The 15,504-nt window shown below is 54.5% G+C and overlaps 1 long non-coding RNA gene across 1 annotated transcript; it reads right to left on the bottom strand.

The window, feature by feature from the left end:
* Nucleotides 1-794: 794 nt before the first annotated feature.
* LOC116438819 lies at nucleotides 795-968 on the bottom strand. The gene is made up of 2 exons (XR_004237935.1): nucleotides 930-968; nucleotides 795-897 (listed from the first exon to the last, which is right to left on the bottom strand). It is a non-coding gene; the product is annotated as an uncharacterized LOC116438819 (long non-coding RNA).
* Nucleotides 969-15,504: the final 14,536 nt, after the last annotated feature.

Genomic DNA, 15,504 nt, shown 5'->3' with positions numbered 1-15,504 from the left:
GAAAACGCAGCTTTTTCCTGCTGTCTGCAGGTCAGAGCTCTTTAAATGGGGGCTGTTAAATGTCCCTGGCCACCGGAGACTGGGGAAGCAGAGGTGAAGGGAAAAAATCCTCTTTATTCCCTGATTGGTCCCTGAGCTTGGGCTGCTCCAAAATGCAGCCCCAGAAAAAGAAGAAGCAGAGAGAGGGAATTTGTGCCTGCAGGGAGGGGCCTAAAGCCTCCTTAGGTTTTCAGCTCAAAGCAACTTTCTTTTTCATGGGGCCATAAACAGATTTTGAACTGCCTTTTTCACCTTCCTTCCTTTGTTCATTTTTACCTTTCTACCTTTGTTTGTTTCTGTAGCAGCTTGGAAAAAAAACAGAGACCACTGTTTCTTCAGGCAGGATCCCTCTTTATTACACAAGCCCCAGTATTTCTGTGTTTCTATCTTGGGAAAGTTTTAAGAAGAGTTTTGGCAATGGGCACAGGGAAAGACAAAACAGATCCATGCCCACAGACTGGTCAGGGCAGACTTTCTGCCCCTTCTAGGCCACAGACATGAAACCCCCCAGCTTTCTGGGAGGTGAAGGAAGAACAGTCACACCTGGTGCTTCTACCTGTAGCCATTTGCCTGCTCTGCATCTTTCCCAAGAGAGCAGAAGGCGCTTAGCAAAGTGAAGATCAATGGAACAAGTTGCTCTCCCACTCAGGGCTCTCGTTAAGGCTGGAATGGCTGCTGCCAGCCTCTGCACTTTCTGCCTCTCCAACTTCCTCCCTTTGTTCATTTCTACCTTTCTATTTTTCTACCTTTGTTGCTTTCTACCTTTCTCAATTTCTGACTTGATACGTTTGTTTGTTTCTACCATTTGAACTTTCTATCTTTCCATCTTTCTTCATTTCTAACTTTCTACATTTCTACCTTTGTTCATTTCTGCATTTCTACCTTTTTACATTTGTTCATTTCTACCATTCTGACCTTCTGCCTTTCTGCCTTTTTCGTTTCTACTTTTATGACTTTGTACCACCTTTGTAAGTTTTCTCTCTTTTTACCTTTGTTCATTTTTACCTTTGGTAGTTTCTAACTTTCTACATCTCTGACTTTCTATCTTTGTTTCTACTTTTCTGACTTTCTACATTTCTAACTTTCTACTGCTTGTTTCTATCTTTCTACATTCCTACCATTTTTGTTGCTACCTTTCTAACTTTCTACCTTTGTTTGTTTCTAACTTTCTAGATTTGTCCCTTTCTGCCTTTGTTTGTAACTTTGAAACTTTATACCTTTGTTTTTCTCCCCATTTTTACCTTTCTAACTTTGTTTGCTTCTAACACTCTACATTTCTAACTTTGTGCCTTTCTAAATTTGTTTTTTACTTTCTAACTTTTACTTTTCTAACTTTGTTTCTAACCTTCTTGTTAGAGTGAAGGCTCCTCTGGCCTCAGGCCCAGAGGGAAGCCAAAGCACTAGGTTTGAATTAAAACCTTTGGACAAGCTGACATCCATGAAGCCACACCAAAATGAAATAGAAATACAGATTTTTAACTTTTAGTAGAAATAGATGCTAAGTGCCTTAAACATGAAAAAGCTGTAGCAGAGATCTTAAACACAGCTCTTGCTGCAGCAGTGTTACCTTTTCACAGAATTCTTTACTTTAGACAAAATCTAGATAGAATTACACTGTTCACATTTTTTAGATGGAGTGTTCACATAAACAGAGCTGATAGGAACTGTATGTGCAAATCTGTGTAATAGAGATGTAACACTCGTGTGAGGCTTACGACTGTTAGAATTAGACCAGGATGGGTTAAGAAAAAGAAAACTAGAATGGTGTGTTAATCTTACTGGTCAATTAACAAATAGAATCCACACTTCTGTAAGAAAAAATACAGTGTATGGCGCATATAGAAGAAGCTGGTTTTGCCTGCTGCTGCTGCTTGGCTTTATCATGTAACCCCATTCGAACTCTGCCTTCAAGACAGCTGTGAGACTGTGAAATAAAGAACTCAGCAGAACAGCAGCCTCCTCTGCTCTTTCACCCTGGTCCGAGAAGGAAGGGTACCCTGTCAAAGGCTCAACACCTTCTGCCTTTCTGAGTTTGTTTCTAAATTTCTACCTTTCTAATTTTGTTTGTTTCTAATTTTTGTTTTTGTTTCTAACTTTGTTTGTTTTTAACTTTCTACCTTTAGAAATTTGTTTGTTTCTTGTATTTTACCTCTTTGTTTCTAAATTTTTGCCATTGTAACTTTGTTTCTAACTTTCTACTTTTTAAATTTCATTTGTTTTTAACTTTTTACCATTCCTCCCAGCGAGGGATGTGTGCAGAATACTAAAACCTGTTAAGTTCTTCACTTTTACATCTATAGGCAAATGCTACTGATTTAGATGTAAATTCATTTTGAAATGCGCCAGCCCTCTCTCTCTACTCTGTCGCATACAGGAATATAAGAAGCTGGGAATAGAGATCAGCAAGTTTTGAGAATAACGAGCCGGCGTTTTTCTGTAGGAAGGAAGGAAGCAAGTGCCTGGCCCCAGGAGCCGAGACGCTCGGGCTGCAGGAGCTGCAGAGCGCCCAGAGCCGGCTTTTCCCTCTGCTCTGTCCCTGCCCCCGGGCTGAGCTGGGCGGCGCTGCTGCCGCCTGGTGGCGAGAGCGCAGCACTGCCGCCCCCGACACGGCGCCCCGGCGCTGCTGCCGCCCGGTGCCGGCTGAGCCGAGAGGGCGGCGGCCTCGGTGGCTGCCGAGCGTGGCAAGGGCAAGGAGCGGGAGCGAGCGGGGCTGGGTCTGTCAGCGGAGGGGAGGGGCGAAGGGCGGTTCGGAGCGCCGAGGGACACGGCCGTGCGCGAGCGGGGCCAGAGCGGTGAAGAGGAGTGGGCGCCGTGCGGGGCGGCGACCGCGAGGAATGACAGGGCGGGGGGCGGCCCGGCGGGGCCGGTTTTGCCGGGCAGCAGAGGCGCGGTCGCAGCGCGACCCGGGCGGGGAGCACCGGGCGGGCACGGTCGGAATCGAGCCGCCCGCGTGCCGCTCTCAAGGGGGCGGCTCGGAAAGGAAGGCGCAGTTGGGCGCTCTCGGGACGGCGTTAAGTGACGTTTTTATTAGAACCTGCCAGGACCTTGCAGAGGGTGGTTTACACTTCCGCCACACTCAAGATGGCGGACGCAATAGGCCCCTTTGAGAGGTGTCCCTGCCGATGCCTGCCGCCGGTCGCGGAGCAGTCGCCCGCCTCCGGCGCCGCTGACCCCACCAGCCGTGTCCTCGCTCCGGGAAGCACCGCGGAAAATCGCGCGGAAAGCGCGGGGCCGGCGTCGGAGTCCGGGCCGGATTCAGGCAGCCGAACAGACAGAAGCCCTTGTGAGGAGCGGCGGGGGCCCTTAAGTGTACCACACTAAAGATGGCGGCCCACCGGAAGTGGCTTCTGCCAGCACCCAAGATGGCGACAAAGGGAGGAAGTTGCGTCATTGCCACACTAAAGATGGCGGCTCCACCGGAAGTGGCTTCTCCCAGCACCCAAGATGGCGGCAAAGGGAGGAAGTTACGTCATCGCCACACTAAAGATGGCGGCTCCACCGGAAGTGGCTTCTGCCAGCACCCAAGATGGCGGCAAAGGGAGGAAGTTACGCCATCGCCACTCTAAAGATGGCGGCTCAACCGGAAGTGGTTTCTGCCAGCACCCAAGATGGCGGCAAAGGGAGGAAGTTACGTCATCGCCACGCTGAAGATGGCGGCTCAACCGGAAGTGGCTTCTGCCAGCACCCAAGATGGCAGCGAAGGGCGGAAGTCACATCACAGCCACACTAAAGATGGCGGTCGTTTACGCTGTTTTCTGACCTTCTCAATATGGCGGCAGAGAAGCCCCCCCCCCCCCCCCCCAAGCTGCGTCTATTCGGCTGCCTGAACGCCACGCCGACGCCGACGCCAGCCCAGCGCTTGCACGCAATTTTCTGAGGCGTTTCCCGCTATGCGGACACCGACTGTGGGGTCAGCGGCGCCTGGGGCAGGCGGGAGCATTCAGGCAGCCAAATAGACGGAGCGGGGTCCTTCCGGCCGCCATCTTGAGAAGGTCGAATAGCCACTGACGCAATCGCCACATTGGTGCGGTCCCGGTGACTTCCGCCCTTCTTCGCCGGGAGCGGCAATGGCGGAGAGCCCGGCGAGCAGCGCGGCCGGGCCGGGGGCACCGGCGCGGGTGCTCCGGGCTCGGAGGTGAGCGGGGAACGGGGACAGCCCCGAGCGGACGGTGGGGGCCGCGGGGGATCGGTATTCCGGCCCGGGGATGGCTGCCCCGGCCCAGGGATGGGTGTCCAGGCACAGGGATGGGTTCCTGGACTATCTAATAATATTATATAACGATCGTACAAGGAGATTTATATAAAAAATCCTCCATGGTCATCCTTCTCCCAGCCCCTCTGTGTTTTCAGGATCTTGGGGGAAGAGTTTGGGTCTGGACAAGGCTCTCGGGCACAGGGTGGGATTCTTGGGGTGCAGGGCCAGGATTTGGACTCGATGCTCCCTGTGGGTCCCTTCCAGCCCAGGAAACGCTGCGATCCTGTGCCTTTGAGGGTGAAATAAAGGGGATCGGTGGGGTTTTGTGCCCGCTGTGTTCACGGCCCCGCCGGCTCAGGGCGGGTTCAAGGCGCAGCTGCCCCGAGCCAGCGGGACCGGCCGGGGCTGCTCGCTCCCGGTGCTGCCGCCTTGTGGGGAGAGCCCGGCACTGCAGCCCGCACAGGCGCTGGACCACGGGATCGGCGTGGAACAGCAGCGCAGGGGGAGTGCTGAGGCAGCGCAGGGAATGCTGCGGTCCCAGGGAATGCTGCGGTCCCAGGGAAGGCTGAGGCGTCCCCTGCTCGGGGCACTCGGCAGCAAATCCCTGATGTTGAGCAGCAAAAGGAAAGTTCTGGGTTAATGGGCGGAGGTTTCTGGAATGGAGCTGGGACAGGTGCTGATCCACGCATGGAATCAGGGCTGGTTTGGCTTGGAAGGGACCACCAAGACCATTTACACTCTGTTTGTTTCTGATTCCACAGCAAAGAACATCCAGAACTGCCTCCTCACCCTCACGGACAGCAGGAATGTCTTCCACAGCTCTTGTTTCGGAATGCGAATGGCTGTTGGGAGCTCTGGCAGGACCAGGTAAGAACAGAAATGGGATCATTCTGGCTGCTGCTGGAGGTGGTTTTCTGCTTTCAGGCTGTTCTTCTCATTGATCCTCTCACAGCAGTGTTCTAGGGCACATTTGAGGGTAATTCCAGGAATTTCAAACCAGATAAAAATTGGTGGGGCAAAAATGTGAACCTGATCCATTTCTGGTAATTCCAAGCTTCTCCCACAACACCGTTCCAGGGGAAACTTGATGAAAGGATAAAGATGCAGAGGAACAAGTGCTGTAAACCCCCCTGGCACTCTGACAGAGCAAACCTTCCAGTACTCCCAGCAGATCTCTTGGAGAAAGTGTGGGATCGCAAGGTTTTCCAGGACAGCAAAACAGGGGCGGAGATGAGGGAATAGGCTTCCAGTTCTTCCTTTAGCTGAAAGCCTGGGGGAATTGAGAGGGGCCACAAGAACTGTTTGTGTAGGAAAATGGGAGTTTGGGGGCTGAATCTGAGTTTCTCTCTGGGGCATTTTTGAGGGAAAAGCTGAGGTGCTGTTTAAGGGAGAGAGTGCACATTTTTGGGGTGGAAAAGGTTTAATCAATATTGTAGAGCAAGTAAAATGTTGGGGGTAAAAGTGGATGCAATCTGGAGGGGACAGAAGGAATATTTTGGAGGCAAAATGGGGAACTCAGTAGTGGACAGATGGGGAACATTTTGGAGGCAACACTTGACAAACTCTCTGGGGTGGAGAACGAACACATTGAGGGAAAAATGAGGTGATGAGCAGTGGGCACGTAGGGAAGGTCGTGGGAGTAAATCTTGAGAAAAACCCCGTGGTATTCAAGAAATCCTTGGACGCAGGACTGAGGAATTCAGTGGTGGAAAAATAGGGGAATTTTGCAGGATTAAAACTTTAAAAGATCTAAGAGTTGAGAGTGAGTGTTTTTAGGTAAAAAGGATGTCTTGTTGAAGTTGGGCTTCTGGATTGTGGCATTTGTGGATCACAGGGTGTTTTTCCAGAAAGTAGGAGATAAAGAAGACTCCCAAAGCCTCGGTAGTTGTGTTAAGAAATCCCTCCCAGGGAAGAAAGGTGCCTAAACCTCCTAGAAGTAGGGACTAATTAGCATGGAAAGGGGAAAACCCACCCCCAGTGGGAGAGAGCCTGCCGGGTAAGGGAAGAGAAGGATGCCCTAAGAAGAAGCAGGGAAGGTGAATTTCTCGGTTTGCTGAAATGTATCAAAAAGTTTGGAATCTGGGTCTGTGTGGAGGCCGGGATTTTCTCGGCCATATGCAGAGCCCAGCACTAGGAATAAAGTAATTCCAGGCTTTCCAACGCCAAAAATGCAGTACCAGAGAGTTCTGTTATCCTGAGGACTTGGGGGATATTTGGCAAAAATTTCTGGGGGCCCAGGCTGGACCGAGCTTTTAACGCTCCCCGGATTCACGGGATCGGGGATTCCAGTGTGCCCTGCGCGGGTTTTTTCAGGGAAGTCCCAAATCCGTGTGAGCGCGAAGCAGAATCCCCTGGGAGCTGTGAAGGCAACAGGATATTTCTTGGGAATTTTGAAGGATTGGGTGAGTCCTCAGTGTTAGGTTGGAATGAACGCAAATTGTCCGGGAGTTGCTGGTTTAGGGATGGCCGGGTCTGGGTTTGGATTTGTGGGCACCGAGTGTTCCTTGTGTCAGCTTTAGGTCTGGATTGGTGGGAATTGTCAGAGAAAAGAGAAGGGAATTGAAATGCGGAGCTCCATTCTTGGAGAAATGATCAGGAAGGGAGAGGAAAGGCTGTGGAGCTGCTGGAAGCTCCTGGAGAACGAAAGGACCTGAGGTCTGGAGGCAAAGCTGTGGAACAAAGCCTGAAAAGGGTGCGGGGTGGGCAAGAGGGGGAGGAGGGCACCGCAGGGAGGGGAAAGAATCCCTGCTCCGGGAATCCAGCAGGGACCAGGAGAGGATCATTTTCCATCCACCACTCTCAGTGCAATCCTAATAAGGAAGGTCGAAGGAAAGTGATTCGTTTGTTCTTAGGTTTGGAATGAAAGGTGCTCTTGCAGAGGGGAATATTCACCTGTTAAAATTCTGTTGGATACAGGGAAAGAGGGAGGAAGCAGCTGGGGAATGAACGGGTGGATTTTTGGTGGATACAGGGAAAGACATGGGAAGGGGCTGTTAAGTAAAATGCACCTCACGGGCAGCACCAGGAGAGGCCTCAACTGCCCTTTTTTCCCAAGCTCTGACATTCCAGAGGAGTAAGCAGTGGTCAGCCCATCACTTTCTGTATTCCTTGGATGCCCAGTGCTTTGTTGGGAAGAGATAATATTTGGAAATGGAGAAATCCGGGGATGTAATTTCCTGATAGTAAAGCCCCAGAGACCCTGGTTTTGATATCCTTCCAGCACCCAAACACAACAGAGGGAATCCTGGCGGAGCTGGAAATCGCTGTCGCTCCGTCGGTGGAATTCCTGGGAAATGGAAAGCAGCAGAAGCAGCAAGAACAGAGTTGGAAGCAGGCTCCAGCCGGGTAAGGCAGACACCAAATCCTTTGGAACTGGGCAGGGGTGGGAAGAATTAATTCTTACATCCGTAGCCCATGGATTCCTGAGCAGGATCCCGGCAGGGAAGACTGCAGGGATCAGACTGGGGACTGATCCCAGCTGGGGGCAGCGAGCCTTGGAATTGGCTGAAGGGAAGAAAGAGGGATCCTTTGAGCACAAGGATCAGCTGTCAAATGCGGAGATGGCATCAGACAATTCCTCGGGAGGGTTTAGTTCCTGGGCCAAATCGATCTCCTGCCTTGTGAAGGAGCTCAGAGATCTGGGAAGAGCCCAAGCAACGCAGGGAATGCAGTGGCAGATAAAACTGCCGGGGAACGGTGGGGAAAAGCATCGAACAGGGGGCCTCGTTTTGTACAGGAACGGTACTAAAAATTGTCCGAAAGAATAGGAATGGAACGGGATTTTACGTATTCCTCGGAAGCCACAATCCAGTGGGAAGGCTGAGAGAAAGAAACAAAGCCTAAAAAGGCAAATGAGCCAAATCTGCCCAAAGCCTCCAATGGCCACATTCCCTGGCATTGCTGAGGACTTCAGCCAAGCTCCAAGCAAAAGGTGAGCCCCTGATTTTGGTGCCAAGGGAAACTCCAAGTTAAGAATAATCCAAATATGAAGCACTTCTCACAAAACTCAGCTTTGCAAACCTTTATTTGGGCTAAAAAAGAAAAGATGGGAATGCCCTTGGCAGAAAAGCAGCTGTGAGGCACAGCAGGCTTCAAATGCCTGTCAGCAGGAGCTCCAGGAGAAACGGCTGCTGGCTGCGGGCATCCTGGGCTTTCCAGGCAGGTTTTGTAGTGGATTGCAAGGCAGTTCTCCTGCCTCTGGGGGGTGGCACCTGCATCCCACTGGAAAGGGAAAATGTGGAGAGAGTGGCAAGCGGGAAGACGGTTGCTGATGTGTGTCCTTGGATTGCAGTTCCTCCCGGTGGGTCTGTGCTGCTGGAAGTTTGAAGGAGATCAGTCTTGGAGTATGTGTGGATTCACCTGTGGGGTTTGGGAGCGACGCTGGACATGAAATTCCAGGGATGTTCCCCTTGCTGGAGTGAGAAGCAGTGGAAGCACTTTGCTGTCTGCTTCTTCATCGCCTTCACCTCGGTCCCCTGGGGCTCCAGGTAATCCCCTCTCACCTTTGCTTTTCCAAGGGTCTCTAAATGAGGGCTTGAGCTTTGGTGCAGCTCCCTTTACAGGGAAGATCTGTTCCAGGAAAGGTCTCCTGGTCTGGACCGATGGCGTTGCAGGAAGAGCAGGAAACGCCAGAGCTCCTGTGGCTCCCTCATCTGATTTGCCTGCAGGCAGCAAGGATCATTCCCAAGTGTCATCCCCTGGCTCCGTGACTCGGGGAGGTTGTGTTCCCCCAAAGGCCAGGGGCTGCTTTGTGTTGCAGCTCACAGAAGTCCAGCTCGGTGGTGCTGGGTTTGGTTTTTGTGTGCAATGAAGGCACTAAAAAATTCCCCTCCTTCACTGGCACAGCCCTGGAGTGGGAGCAGATTCCCCTTATCCCGGAGTTATCCCGCTCCTGCCCTGGATCCCTGCGGTGCCGTGTGTTCTCCAAGCTCACAGCACTGCTGGCTCTAAACAAGAAAAACAATCCCTGTTCCATCTCTTCTCTGTCCTTGATGTTCCCAGGCCCTGCATCTCCCTGGCTATTCCCTGTGGGAGTCTTCATCTCCATCCCACCTTATCCCGATCAAGTGAGGGTCTGAGACGTGTTTAGCAGCAAATGCATTCTTGTGAAGAAAGCCAAGAGCAAAGAGCGTCCAGATGCAGAGAAGTCTTTAGAAAAGCATTGCAGACGTGCAAATGAGGGATGTGTCTTCCTGCATCTCCTGTTGTTTTTCTCTGTCAGGTTTTGGAAGGGTTTTCTCTCCGTGATTTCCTGCAGTCCAGGTGCGTCCCTTCTTTTGTCCAGATCCAGTGCCAGAGGATTGAATAACTGACGAGTGGGGTCTGGGATGAAAACGATTCTCCTAAAATGAGGGAAACAATGCTAGAAGAGAAATGAGCATCCTTTTAATGCCTGGAATAAAAATGCTGGAAAAGGGCACTTTTTATTTGATATGGTGTCATTCTCCTTTTTTTTCCATGGATAAAACTGCACGGTGAGCAATCAGAGCAGAAATATGAAATGCAGGAGTCTTGGATTCCACAGTGGGATTAAATTCCCTTTTCTGCTCTCTTTCAGGGCAGGAAAAACCACTGAACTCGCCCCATCTTTGGGACCAAGAGCTTTGGTGTTGGAGAAGGCAAAGCCAGCTAGGGCCCCCCTTGTCCTGCCCATGGTGTGGGTCAGGGACAGGCTCCTCTTCTCCTCTGGGCTGGGATGAGCTGCCTAGGGAATGCTCTTTCTGACAGGCCGGTCCTAGCCCCGGCTACTGGAAATGGGCAGAGGTGAAGAGGCAAGTGCCAGAGTTCCTTGGGGATGATGGAATTGTGGTGTTTGGCTGTGCCCAGAGGGGCAGGTTGGGCATTTTTGTGTGTGTGAGGAGCGGTTTGGGTGCTGGGGAGCCCGGGGAGCCGAGCTCTCAGTGCATTCCCAGCTCTTCCGGGGGTGGGAGCTGGTGCAGAGCTGGGTGACAGCCTCTGGTCGGGCTCGGGGCAGGCCCTGGCCCCGGCACAGACACGCTGGGGTGGTTTGGGGCCGCCTGGGGAGCCGTGGGAGGCAAATGAGGGATGGTGCTGGGCGGAGCGATCGGCCTGCGCTCGTGTCAGCGCAGCCGTGCAGGGCACTGGGATCTGGGTAAAACACCGGCTCTCCTGGCGTTCAGGGATGCAAGGTCTGAGGGACTGGATTTACTTGGGACTTTCCAGGACAGCAGGAAGAAGAGGAAATGTGGTGCCAGAGGTGCGTCCCATCAGGTTGCATTTCCCTCTTTCCCGTTTCCATTTCCTCCTCAGTGCAGGTGTCCCCTGCAGCCCATGAGCACGGGGCCGGTGACAACTCCCTGTCTGTAGAGGGATTCCTTATGGAACAAGGGCAGATGATACCCCTGGAAAGATTGGACAACCCAGGGTTGCTCAGGAAAAGCCCCTGAACAGGCCCCTGACTGCAGGCAGCCCTGAGAGTCCTTGGCAAGGTATACAGCTGCCCGGCTCCCCCTCTGATTAGAGACCATCTAGAGGGACTGGGCATGAATCTTTGCAAAAGTAGATATAAGTTGGCATAGTTGAACAATAAGGGGAGAAGGATGCTTAATCGTATCGGTGTACGTGTCGTTTCTGCGGCCAGCTCTCCGGACTCGGTCCCTAACACCTGTCCTCCTCCTGTCCCCCGTGCCCCTTTTGTTGGACAAATGGCAACACACATTCCCAAAGACTGTCTGCTTCCTTAAATCCATGGACCAGCTAGTGCTGTCACTCAACAGCTGAAATGAGCTTTCAGTGCCTAGAAACTAGCAGGAGTGACAAACAAATGGATTTGAATCTGGAAATAGGTGAGGTCCACCCACCCACTGCTGCTGATGCAGAGACTGGGGCTCAGGGCATCTGTGCAGCCCTTCCCTTTGGCACTGATCCTGCACTGGAATGTTGTGTTGCTGCCAAACCGGGCCTCAAACCAGGAGAAGGTAAGCCCTGACCATTTGCCCCTGACCCTGGCACACCCACAGTGTGTTATCTGGAGCATGTGCCTCAGCTGGTGTCACTTGAGTTTCACCAGAGTTGCAAGCTGGCTCCTGCTCTGGGCGATTCCGAGTGACCATCACATCAGTTCTGCACTAAACACCGTTTAGCCAGACCCAGAGATTTGGCCACATAGTGACTTCTGAACAGAAAATCAGAATGCAGGAAAAGTGCCAGGACCACGCACGGGCCCGGGTACAGCACGGTCTTTGTGGGTCACTGTCACTCCACTCTTACAGTCTCTCCTCATCTTTCTTGTAGGCTCTTGTAGCCATTGCTCACTGCTGTTTTTGACTATTCTCTGTCAAGGAAATGAGTTGAATTTCCTTGTCAAATCTAATATATCCCATCTGGAGCACTAATTGAATTAGATAATTGGATAATTAGTTAATTAGCCAATTTTTCGGTGCGCACACACACCACCCACACCTTTCACTCATCCTAAGCTCTACCCCCCATTCATCACAGGCTCCCACCCCACACACATGCGTCACGCCCCCCCCTGGCCCGTGTCACGCCCCCCCGCACCCGGTCGCCGCCCGCCTGGCTTGCGTCACACGGTCCCGCCCCCGGCCCCGCCCCCGCCGCGCGCGTTACGCCGCTCCGCCCCCGGCCCCGCCCCCGGCCCCGCCCCCGCCGCGCGCGTCACGCCGCTCCGCCCCCCGCACCGCCCCCGCCGCGCGCGTCACGCCGCTCCGCCCCGGTCACCGCCCCCGCCGCGCGCGTCACGCCGCTCCGCCCCCGGGACCGCCCCCGCCTCGCGCGTCACGCCGCTCCGCCCCCCGCACCGCCCCCGCCGCGCGCGTCACGCCGCTCCGCCCCCGGCACCGCCCCCGCCGCGCGCGTCACGCCGCTCCGCCCCTTCCCTCGCGCGCGCGCGTAATGTAGCCCCGCCCCTCTTCCCTCACGGCGCTTCCTGCCCCCGGCACCACTCCCCCGCCAGTCCCGCGCCGCTCCTGCAGCTGCCGCCACCCGGAGCCCAGCGGTCCGGCACCCGCCGCCGCCTGCAGCCACCCGCCAGCCCCCCGTGAGCCGCCGCCGCCCCCCCGCCGGTTCCGCACCGCTCCGCCGCCTCACACCGCCCCACCGCACCTCCCCGCCGCCCGCTGCTCCCCCCTCCCGCCATTGTGGGTTCCCTCAAGGTATCCCCCGCCCCGTGCCGCCCGCGGGTCCCCTCAGGGCAGCCCCCGCCGCCTCACGGCACCCATTCCCGCCATTGCGGCTCCCCTCAGGGTACCCCCCGCCCCTTCCCGCCTCACGGCCCCCCTTCCCGCCGTTGCGGCTCCCCTCAGGGCGCCCCCCCCCGCAAGCCCCCCCTTCCCGCCATTTATGCACCACCCCACAGCACCCCTCAGGCCATCATTTTAGCCCACCCAGCCGCAGCAGGCAGACCCCCCAGCACCAGGAGAACACCGCAGCCCCCATGGAAGGACAACACCCACACAAAAAAGGTTAGAAAAACACACAGGGGGTGGCAGCCAAGGAGGGACACTGCAGGGGGACACAATAAAGGCCGAGAGCCCAGGGGGACATTCCAGGGGGACATAATAAAGGCCAAGAGCCCAAGGAGGAGGCAGCAGGAGAACATAATAAAGGCCAAGAGCCCGGGGGGAGTCCAGGGAATAAAGAGAGAGGGCTCAAAAATCACACACTACACAACAAACACAAGGGGTATGACACACAAGCCCTGTTCCCTAAACCTAACCTTAACCAGGACCCCAAACAACACCCCTTTCTCCCCAAAAGCAGCCACAGGCAGCAGCCCTCCCCACAGCCAGAGGCAATCACCCTGAATGCTGAGCCCATGCCAGCACCCTCCCCACAGCTGGAGGTAATAATCCCAAATGCTGAGCCCATGCCAGCACCCTCCTCACAGCTGGAGGTAATAATCCCAAATGCTGAGCCCATGCCAGCACCCTCCCCACAGCTGGAGGTAATAATCCCAAATGCTGAGCCAATGCCAGCACCCTCCCAACAGCCGGAGGCAATAATCCCTCCTCACAGCTGGAGGCAATAATCCCAAATGCTGAGCCAATGCCAGCACCCTCCCCACCTAACCCTAACCCTAACCCATAGCCCCCTAGCCCTGACCCTGACCATGACCCCTAACCCCCAACCCTAACCCCAACCCCCTAACCCTAGCCCTGACCCTAACCCTATAGCCGCAATACCAATACAATGCCAGGACCACGCCAGGAGCCCGCCACACAAGGGACAATGCACGCAGGCCAGAGACCAGCAGGTAAGGTTCAGGGGCCAAGTGGTCAGTAGTACATAGGGTGGAGGGGGCAGAGGGACAGGGGCAGGGAGCGCAGAGGCACAGGGCCAGCGGCCAGTGCCATGTTAGGTGCCACACACCACCATCAGGAGTAGAAGCCAGGTAGCAGGGGCCAGATGACACAGGTAGGGATCAGTGCTAGGCATCAGGTGACAGCGCCAGGTGACAGTGCCAGATGTCAGGTTACAGGTGTCAGGTGACAGCGCCAGATGTCAGGTTACAGGTGTCAGGTGACAGTGCCAGATGTCAGGTTACAGGTGTCAGGTGGCAGCGCCAGATGTCAGGTTACAGGTGTCAGGTGGCAGCGCCAGATGTCAGGTTTCAGGTGTCAGGTGATAGCGCCAGATGTCAGGTTACAGGTGTCAGGTGATAGCGCCAGATGTCAGGTTACAGGTGTCAGGTGACAGTGCCAGATGTCAGGTTTCAGGTCAGGTGACAGTGCCAGATGTCAGGTTACAGGTGTCAGGTGGCAGCGCCAGATGTCAGGTTACAGGTGTCAGGTGGCAGCGGCAGATGTCAGGTTACAGGTGTCAGGTGGCAGCGGCAGATGTCAGGTTACAGGTGTCAGGTGATAGCGCCAGATGTCAGGTTTCAGGTGTCAGGTGATAGCGCCAGATGTCAGGTTTCAGGCCCCTCATGCCACAGCCCCACCCCTCCCATAACCCCACCCCCTACCTCTAGGAATCCGTACGCACCCGCCAGGTGAACATTTAGGGTTTTCCAGGTGGGTTTTCCTGAGGGTTTCTGAGGCATAGGGTCCAGGTCAGGACCCAGGCACCCAGTCAGGGCCCAGGCACAGGTCACAGCCCAGTATCCTGGTCAGGGTTAGGGTTGCAGGGCAGCAGTGCAGGTACGGGCCAGGGGCGCAGGTTAGGCGTGCAGGTGCATGCTAGGGGTGCAGGCACAGGTGAGGAGCACAGGTTAGGGGTGCAGGTGCAGGTGAGGGCCACGGGCTAGGGGGTGCAGGTGCACGGGAGGATCACAGGTTAGGGGCGCAGGCCAGGGGTGCAGGTGCAGGGTCGGAGTACAGGCTAGGATTAGGGGTGCAGGTGCAGGGTAGGAGGCAGGGTTAGGGGTGCAGGCCAGGGGTGCAGGCGCAGGTGAGGAGCACAGGCTAGGGTTAGGGGTGCAGGGTAGGAGGCAGGGATAGGGGTTACAGGTTAGGGTCACGGGTTAGGGGTCACGGGTTAGGGTTAGGGTTAGCGGGTTAGGGTTTGGGGTTAGAGTTTGGGATTAGGGTTAGGGGTTAGGGTTAGGGTTTGGGTTAGATTTAGGGTTAGGGTTAGGTTTTGTTTAGGGTTAGGCTGGGGTTAGGGTTGGGGTGAGGGTTGGGGTTAGGGTTAGGGTTTGGGGGTTAGGGTTAGATTTTTGGTTAGGTTTAGGGGTTAGGATGACGGGTTACGGGTAGGCTTGGGTTAGGGTTAGGGGGTTGGGGTTAGGGTTTGTGTTAGGGTTAGCGTTAGGGGTAGGGTTAGGTTTTGGCTTAGGGGTAGGGGTTAGGGTTCGGGGTTAGGGCCGGGGTTGGATTTGGGTTAGGGTCAGGTTTCGGGTTAGGGTGTCGGTTAGGGTTGGGTTAGGGTTTGTGGGTTAGGGTTAAGGTTAGGGCGTTAAGGTTAGGGTTAGGGGTTTGGGTTAGATTTAGGGTTAGGGTTAGGTTGTGTTTAGGGTTAGGCTGGGGTTAGGATTGGGGTATGGGTTGGGGTTAGGGTTAGGGGTTTGGGTTAGATTTAGGGTTAGGCTGGGGTTAGGGTTAGGGTCACAGGTTAGGGTTAGGTCAGGGTTTTGGTCGGGGTTAGGGTTCGGGTTAGGGGTTATTGTTAAGGTTCGAGGGTTAAGGGTTAGGGTTAGGGTTTGGGGGTTAGAGTTAGGGTTTAGGGTTAGGGTTGAGTTAGGGTTGTGGTTAGGGTTAGGGTTGGGTTAGGGTTAGTGTTGAGTTAGGGTTAGGGTTTAGGGTTAGGGGTTTCAGTTAGGGTTATGGCTACGGTTAGGGTTAGGGTTT

Source organism: Corvus moneduloides, unplaced genomic scaffold, assembly GCF_009650955.1.
Source record: "Corvus moneduloides isolate bCorMon1 unplaced genomic scaffold, bCorMon1.pri scaffold_124_arrow_ctg1, whole genome shotgun sequence".
Lineage (NCBI taxonomy): Eukaryota > Metazoa > Chordata > Aves > Passeriformes > Corvidae > Corvus > Corvus moneduloides.
This window is presented reverse-complemented; position numbering and strand designations above follow the sequence as displayed.